We start from the raw sequence: 9,045 nt of genomic DNA, 5'->3' as shown, positions 1-9,045 counted from the left end.
AATACTGGGTAGAGTTGCAGTGTTTTCAATAAAAAAAGCACCTGGGAGTATTAAAATTTGGAAGAGTATGTGTAGCCCCCAGGCTGCTTTCTTGTAATGTATGCCAGTTTTGAGATTCTGCCATTTCTTACTTAAAGTTAATGATCTAAATTTCAAATGCAGGAAAGCCCTAAAAGGGAGTGATGGGAAAAGTAGGGGAACAATGGACAACAGGCAGATTTAACCTGAAAGGACCTATGAATGAATCACAAAGCCAAGTGGCTACGCACCTTAAGGTCACTTTTTAAAGCTGTGGTATAAAAGTTGTTGCCTGGAGGCAACTTTGCGCTTGCCAACTAGACACCATGAGCAAAGCTCACCCTCCAGAGTTGGAAAAATTTATGGACAAGAAATTATCCTTGAAATCAAATGGTGGCTGACATGTCCAAAGACTATTGTGGGAGTTTGATCTGTTTATGAATATTGAGATAGATGAATGTGTGGAGATAGCAACTAGTGGGCAACAGAACAATACTGGAATGGTGGTAAGACGAGGAAATAATGTCATCATGTTAGAAGCCTTGGAATGAGTATAAACAATGGGTGTGTTCATCAGAAGAAATCAACTGCTTCCACCTGTCCCCTCTTGAGAGTACCTCTTCTACTACAATATAAAAATTAGGTCATGTGCATTTTCATGTTGGACTTTTAAATAAACTTGTATAACAGTAAAAAAAAAAAAAAAAAAAAAAAAAGTGTTCCCTAAGAAAGATACCACAATAAATGACTACACTAACTGAAAAAAAAATAAGTAAGTGCATATAAATTTTTGCAGAAGAGGAAGGGTGTGACTGCATGTAAAATTATATTGCTCTCCAGTAAATATTAATTGCCTGTGGCTTGTTAGATAACTTTGGGGATCCAGAATATAGATTGTGAGTCCTTCCTAATACCAAATGTACAACATGATTCAGGAAAAAGAAAAGGACACTGACAGAGGAAAAATATGAAAACCAACTCATGGACACCACGCTTACTATTTCAGGTGAGAAAAAAAAGTCAGTTTTTACTGAATCAAAATTAGGATAGAATAGCAAAAGAACAAAACAAAAAACCAAAAAAACCTACCTTTTTAATATACCTCAAGTAACTTCCTAGATTGAAAGTCCTTAGCTATGACCTCAAAACCTGCACATAAATCCAGGACATCATATGGTAATAAAAAGTCAGAGTTAAAGTTGAAAATTGTAATTATAGGCTTATGTTGGCTTTGCCCAGGGCGGCCTCATGCTGGCATTACCTATGCAGTTGTCCTCTTTTTTTGTCTAATGCTATGCTGTGGCTGTCTAGAAATCTTCAGTAATTTTATCTTTGAACTTGAGTTCTGTAAGTGAAATCCACTGGACAAAAGGGCATGTGTTCGAGCAGAGGCTAGAAGTGCAGTCTGTGTGTTGGACATGCACCATTCACCAAGAGTTCTCAAAGCACCATCCACACAGACTTCAGTAAGACCCAAACTGAGTAAAAAGGAAGCTGACTACATCTACAACTGAGTAAGCAAGGTGCTGACAGCCCTGAGAGGCCGTATCTTCCATTGTAATTAGAATTTTGCCCCAAATGCAGAAAGAGAACAATGGCATTCTCAGAAATACTAATGACCAAAGAACCTTACTCAGTCTTTTCTTCTATGTTACTACTTCCAACCACAGTTACTAGCAATTACTACAATTCCAATTACTAGCCAACCACAAACGTCAAAATTATGACATCAGAGTAGAGTGAAAGACAGGGCAACCCACACTTCCTTTCCCCTTCAATCCTTCCTTATTCATCAATAAGCCAAAACCAGAAAGTATTGGCAAAATGCACGTATATCAGATTAAATAACAACAGCTGAATTCATTTTGTCCAGCATTTCCATCGTTCTGAAAAGCACAATATACCTACACATGTAGAAACTACAAAATACAAACTGTAATTTTGGTGATTCCACCTATAAGCTAAATGCTTTTGTATTTGCATTTAAAGTTGGCACCGTGTAACATAAAGACGCGTGGTAAACTTCATGCTAAAAATTAACATTTTAAATTCTCCTTCAAATGACATTAAATAGCAAATAAAAAACATCATGACAACTCAAGGGAGACAAATCATGGGAGAAAGGAAAAAGCTTTATTTATACACCACACACCTTTTCCCTTTGTTTTGAACAAATGGTCTCACATTTTCGTTTTATACTTGGAGCCACAAACCACATAGTCAGCCATTAGTTATGAATAAAATACTTTGGCTCTCAAAGAGCAAGACATCTTTCTTCCCTCTGCAATCACCTGAGTAATATTATTCTGACCCTCCACTTGCTTTTCTTATGTGTGTTTTCCCTGCTGAGGATCCTAAGAACGTAAAAGCCAGAAATAGCCCCAGTGGTATTTATTTGCCTGATGGTCAAAACAGAATTAACCAAAATACTAGTAATGCTTATTTCAACGAACTCGCAATCTTTTTTTTTTTTTTTTAAGATTTTATTTATTTATTTGACAGGCAGAGATCACAAGTAGGGGGAGAGGCAGGCAGAGAGAGAGGAAGAAGCAGGCTCCCTGCTGAGCAGACAGCCCGATGTGGGGTTTGATCCTAGGACCCTGGGATCATGACCTGAGCCGAAGGCAGAGGCTTTAACCCACTGAGCCACCCAGGCGCCCCAAGAACTAGCAATCTTTGATAAGAGAAGTTAGAAGCTCTCTTTCCACCAATGGTGTTTCATACATGGGACTCACAATGTAAGTTTTTTTTACCTTGGGGTTTTTTAAATAATTTTTTAATTTTTTATTAACATAAAATGCATTATTATTACCTTGTGTTTTTAACTGTCAAATAACATCTCGCCTGATAACTCTCCTGATGGTTTTATACTTGCATACCTGCATTTGTAGCTGTAGTCTCTGTTGGCTAGTGTGTCAGATATGTAGGAGTCCTACTGGGGCTTCTAGTTTATGAACTTTCTAGACTGGCATCTCAGAAAGAATATCATCTCATGTCACGATGACTCAGTTACCTACAATGGTTGATCAGGAAGAGATATGCTTTTGATAACTAGGTGGTTGGCATCCATGACCAAATCATATGCCTACACCCATCTTCCAGTGACTGTGGAAAACTGTGATAAGAGTTTGAAGATGATTAAGAGTCATTTAAACTCTCCTTCTGTCTCATCTTTAACCCACCGAGCCACCCAGGCGCCCCTCCTTCAGTCTCATCTTTAAATAGGATGCTTTGTAGGATCATTTCATAATAAGTGAAGAAACAACAGAAGAGATGGTTTTATGGGACAATATTTTGGGGAACTTACTATACGGCCAAAAGATTCAAGAATAAGAGAGCTACCTCTTTTTCACTGTTTTCAACCTTAAAAATTATGTTATGATTATGTTTATATTGACTACATCCTGCAGCAACTGGAGCTGGTTAGCAGAAAAAAATATTAGAGTAATGTGAGTCACACAGTATTTTATGGACCATGATAGAAAGTGTGTAAGCAAGCAAATGCTTGGAATAGCAAATGGCAAAATCTAATACCTAAAACTATAATGACCCAAAGAAATGTTTCAGCAAAATAAGTGCTTTGAATTTTTCTCCCTGGCTTAATGGCAGTGGCGGGGCATGAAGCCGGAGAAAGGAGTAAGCATATTTACTCTGGCACAGTCCGTGAAGATGACCATTAATTTAGAACCCACCCACCAATTTGACTTGATGGCTAAAGGAGATAAAAGGAGGAATCAAATACTGCAAGCCAGCCTTGTCCTTGGATTGACCAAGTGCTGTATTTGTCTGCTAGGGCTGCTGTAACACGTCACTACAAACTCTGTAGCTTAAATAACAGAAACATTTGCTCACAGTTCAGGAAGCCAGACGTCCAAAATCAAGGTATCAGCAGGGGCAGTTCCTTCTTGGTGGCTCAGAAGCAAAGTTTGATCCATGACACTCTTCTAACTTGTGGTGGTATCTGGAAATCCTCGGTGCTTTCTGGCTTGCCATCCTCCCCCCAGCCCCACCATGATGTCTCCATCTGCACATGGTCACCTTCCCTCTGTGCCTGTCTGTCTCTATGTGTTCAAGAGGCATACCCCTCTCTCTATGTGTCTGTATCCAAATTCCCCTCCCTATAAAAATGTACCAGTCACTGGATTAGGGTTGACTTGAATCCAGTAAGACCTCATCTTAATTTAATTACATGTGCAAAGACCCTATGTCCAAATAAGGTCATGTTCATAGGTTAGGGGGTGGTGGGGAACAACTTCAACATAGCTTTTTTGGGGGGCAAAACTTAACCCACAATGCTTCTCAAACTTTGCAGCCCAGCTGAATCATAAGGGTGGTGAAAAACAAAAAACAAAAAACAAAAAACTGACATCTGGGTATTACACACCAGAGATTCCAAACTAATGAGAATGAGGTACAACCAGGGCATCTAGATTTTTAACCCCCCCCCCACTGCCCCGACCACCCCAACTAATTCAAATGTGCAGCAAAAGTTTCAGAACCAACAGGCTAAAGGATTCTGGTTTCAGTTTCTTGGAAGGATATTTTAGCATAATGAAGTATATGTTTCAATGAGAAAAATCTCTTTTCCTTTAATCATTTTGACAAAAAATGAAAAAAATATCAAAAGTAGGTGATCAAAATAAGTGGCACATAATCAAAAAGAATTTTAGAAACTTACCACTTGATGGCTATTCTTTCCATGAACATTTTCATGTATGCGGGGTGTTGGGTCATGTGAGTGGTCCCAAGGTAGTCATTAAAACTGTAGAAATCAGCTGCTCTTCCACTGACTTCTGGGAGAAGAAAAGGGTTTACTGTGTTTGACTAGCTGTGACTAAGTATGGAAGTTACTCTTCCCTCATTATACACTCTCAGCGATTAGCAAATAATGGAACCAAAGCTTACTTTTATAGATCAAGTAGCCATGGTGAGATATCTACAATGATGACAGAATTGATCACTCTGTGTTGTTTTATACCTATTGTTACTCTTATTAATGCCACACCAAGTTATTAAAGAAAAGGCATTGCAATGGGGGTAAACTGGCTGAAATATAAAAACTTTTTTTGTTTCCTTTTTCAGATCCTGAAAAACCCACTTGATATAGATGCCTAGAAATGTTGTCAATACTATTTCACACAACTCTGTAGGCTTATAAGGATCTGATGATAGCAACTAAATCATCATAAACTTCTTGCTTGTCTCTTGGTTGGCTATACAATGTTTTCTATCTAACATAGTATTTATCTCAACCTACTTTGTATTCTTGTTATGGACTGAATGTTTGTGCCCTCCCACAGATGTCATATGTTGAACTTCTAACCCTCAATGAGATGGTATAGAGGGGTGGAGCCTTTGAGTGGTGCTTAAGTTGGGTGGAGCCCTATGGAACTTAGGGATTACTGCCCTTATATGAAGAGACCAGAGAGCCTGCTTGCTCTCTTGTGTTCTTTCTGTCTCTCTCCCCTGTCAAGATACAAGAGGACATCATTAAGCCATGAAGAGGACCTTCACCACAGCCCAAGATGCTGGTGCATTGACCTCAGACTCCAAGTCTCCAGAAACGTGAAGAATAAATGTTTGTTGTTTAAGCCACGTAGGCCATGGTAATTTGTTACAGCAGCTACATGTAACTAAAAGAATCCTAATTTCATTCTTACACCTCATATAAATACACTTAAAAATACTAGCCATCCTTTATTCATAAAGACACACTTTCTGTTTTTCTTTCTCAAACTCCCTTGTGAAGAACTTTTTTTTGCCTCAAGTTTAGAAAATTCCTTTATCACAACGTATCAGTGAAGATATGTTAAAAGGCCACTTTTAATGTCAATAATTTTACTACTGTCAAAAAGTTAGTATCATAATAATAGGAACAGAATTAAAATATAAGTATATACAGATTATTTTCTGTATTTTAGCATATGGAAAAAAAAACTTTATCTTTATTCCAAGAAATGTTGGCACTCTTGGGGAAATCATTTTAGATAGACTGATAAAATAATGATTGAAACCCGTAGTTCAAAAAAATAATGAAATAATGAAAGACAAATCACTTTGTACAAAGTTCATATTTTTAATAATTTATTCTTAAAAATATTATATTTAAATGGAGAAGACAGTGTAGTTCTCATTTATATTTGGGCAAAAAGAAGAACACATATAAAGTTATTAAATTAGAAACCTAAACTTCTTGTGTATGGTCACATACATTGGGGGAAGAGTCTGTATGTGTAGTAATTTTTAGGGTGCTATGTAATAGGTTTTCAATTTAAGAGCCATGAACTTCAAATGGCCTCATTTCTTCATTTTGCAACAACCTCATCCCCTACCAAAGTGTAACTGCTAGCTACATTTGTGTGCACCTTCTTTACCAACTCTTAACCTTGTCAATTCTGTTGCCACTTCAAATTTCCATAAAATCTACCTTTAAAAAACTGATTGAGAGGAGCTAGAGCTTTCTGATCAAAAAGAGAAGAGGGCAGCTGTCAGATGTTCTCAGCAATACCATCTATGAACTGGGGAAAGTTCCATCATCTTTACGTACCCCAGTTTCTTCTTCTAAGAAATTAATATTTATTGAGCTTGTCCTCTGAACTAGTCACTACAAACCTAGAAGAGATATATCTAAGTTGAATTCTATGATTTCATAACTAAATAATTCCGTTACTGGTTTCAACTTCCATTAATTTATATCCCTAAAGTTTGGAATGTGCCAGCTGGCTTATATGTTAGCATGAAAGATAGGGACCATATCCTAGTTCTTGAAAGTCTGGACTATGGACCAGCAGCATGGGTAACTTCCCAAAAGCTTGGGAGAAATGCATAGTTTTGGGGCTTACCCCAGACCTGCTCAGTGAGAATCTGTAGTTTAATCAGATCTCCGGTAACAGGTGTTGTTTACGTTTTAGAAGTGCTGGACAAGATGCACAACAAAATCCACTTCAACTTATACGGATGTACAGAGAACAGTCTGGTGTTGAACTCCTGGATTCAGAGCCGAGCCCTGCTACTTATACCTGGTGTAACCTTTGAAGGGAGAGCTTCCAGAAACATGACTTCGCTTTTCTGTTCTAGTGCCTTCCTCTGTAAAAAGGTGTTAAAACAGTAGGTACCTCATGGGGTTGTTGTGAGGGTTGCAAAGTACTGTGTATAAGCAGTTAATACAGTGTGGGGCACACTGGAAACTCTTTTAATCATTAAACATTTATGGCACACCTATCATGTGTATGTCAGGTACGTGCTGGGGGCCGTGAATGCAGCAGTAAACAAAACAAAGTCCCTACTTTCGTGAAGCTTTCATTCTAGTGAGGGATTCCGGCAATACAAAACAGATGTAAAAAAAAAAAATGTCACATAGGGATATGTTCTGTGAAGTAGAGAGAATGACAGCAGAGCCACTGTAGATGGGAAGTTCGGCAAACTTCTTCAGAGGAGAAAACAAATGAGTAGGCACCTGAATTCGTTATATTTGATTAGTATTCAGAGCTAAATCCCAGGCACAGTGCTAAGCATTTTACATGCATTCAAGTTTCCAGAATCCTCCAGTTTGACCCTCTCACCAGCAAAGTGGAGAACTTGCTTGAATAAGGATATTCACTAGGTAATCAGACATTTAAGGTGAACGTTTCATGAAAAGATTTATGCCTATATTATCCAGTTATTGCAGCCGTCTTATTTTTACTCCAGTTTGAATTTTTTTTTAAGATTTTATTTATTTATTTGACAGACAGAGATCACAAGTAGGCAGAGGCAGGCAGAGAGAGAGGAAGGGAAGCAGGCTCCCTGCTGAGCAGAGAGCCCGATTCTGGGCTCCATCCCAGGACCCTGAGATCATGACCTGAGCTGAAAGCAGAGGTTTTAACACACTGAGCCACCCAGGCGCCCTCCAGTTTGGATTCTGACAGTGGATTATTACTTTGTAGTTTGACCCAAAGAATCCCCCAAAACTCCCCTCCCCAGCACTAGAGATGACAGTTCTGTATACTCAGCAATATGATCTTTACATCTAGATATGAGCTAGAACTTTGGAACCGTAACATGGCAGTGTCCATTGGACCTCTCTTTCCACCTATAGAAACTAAAAGACTCCACCTAGGTATGTTTTAGTAACTTGGCTACATTCCAATTTATATTTTTACCTAAGAATATCAGGCGGTAGGTTTAGCAGATACTCTCCTTCATTTCCTTTTGCTACACAATAAACAGGCAAACAAGTAACTGTTCTGTGGTGTCAGTGGTATGAAATAGCTTCTATATTCCAACACAGATGGGGTATCTTAATAATGGGAAGATGATCTCACACTTTAAAGTGCTTTGATATAAAAGGTGCCATATAAAAAGGAAGTTATTATTCTTAGTTATAATACCCTAAAAAAAGGATTTGCCATCTAAATGGCTGCTGAAACGTAACTGCAGAATTGCTTATAATGCTACAATCAGTTGAGGCCAAATTCAATAAAAACTCCATCCGGCATTCACACTGAGAAGACCCACATGTGCCTTTAATTTTTTTTTTTTTTTAATTTCCTGGGCTTCCGGCCCAGAAATTGGATGGGAATTTTATTTAAACCTGCTCTTGTGTATCAACTTTTGGTAAATATCAGGTTTTCAGTTGACTCACATTATGCTTTACATTTTGAGCAGAGGGAGGAAATAAAATGATGCATATCTCTCTAAATACATATATTTATACACCTCTTACCTGTTCTGCCTATGAAACTGTGGCTCACACTAAATGTTCATCATGACTCCTACAAATTTAAGACGCCCCTCCCCCCGCTTCTGCTGCAACCATAGATTAGAAAGTCCATTAAATCCCTTTCCAGTACTAATCAGTTTTCACCAGCACAGGCAATATAATCTGAGTTTGAAAATGACTAATTATTTGGAGAGGGTGGTGAGGGGTTCAGGTTTAGATTTTTCTCGAACGTAGGAAGCTCCTTTCTTGTCTTTCTCCCTGTCATTTTGCTGCCTGGGGCCACCTCTCCCTCCCTGATGAAAATGCGCTTTCCTTTCCCACTAGAC

At 38.3% G+C, this 9,045-nt stretch overlaps 1 pseudogene; it reads left to right on the top strand.

Annotated features, from left to right (window-relative positions):
* Window positions 1-344: 344 nt before the first annotated feature.
* Window positions 345-569, top strand: LOC111144364 (annotated as a pseudogene).
* The last annotated feature ends 8,476 nt before the right edge of the window (window positions 570-9,045 follow it).

The sequence above is a fragment of the Enhydra lutris genome, unplaced genomic scaffold (assembly GCF_002288905.1).
Source record: "Enhydra lutris kenyoni isolate GAN:26980312 unplaced genomic scaffold, ASM228890v2 scaffoldscaffold10, whole genome shotgun sequence".
Taxonomy (NCBI): domain Eukaryota; kingdom Metazoa; phylum Chordata; class Mammalia; order Carnivora; family Mustelidae; genus Enhydra; species Enhydra lutris.
This window is presented reverse-complemented; position numbering and strand designations above follow the sequence as displayed.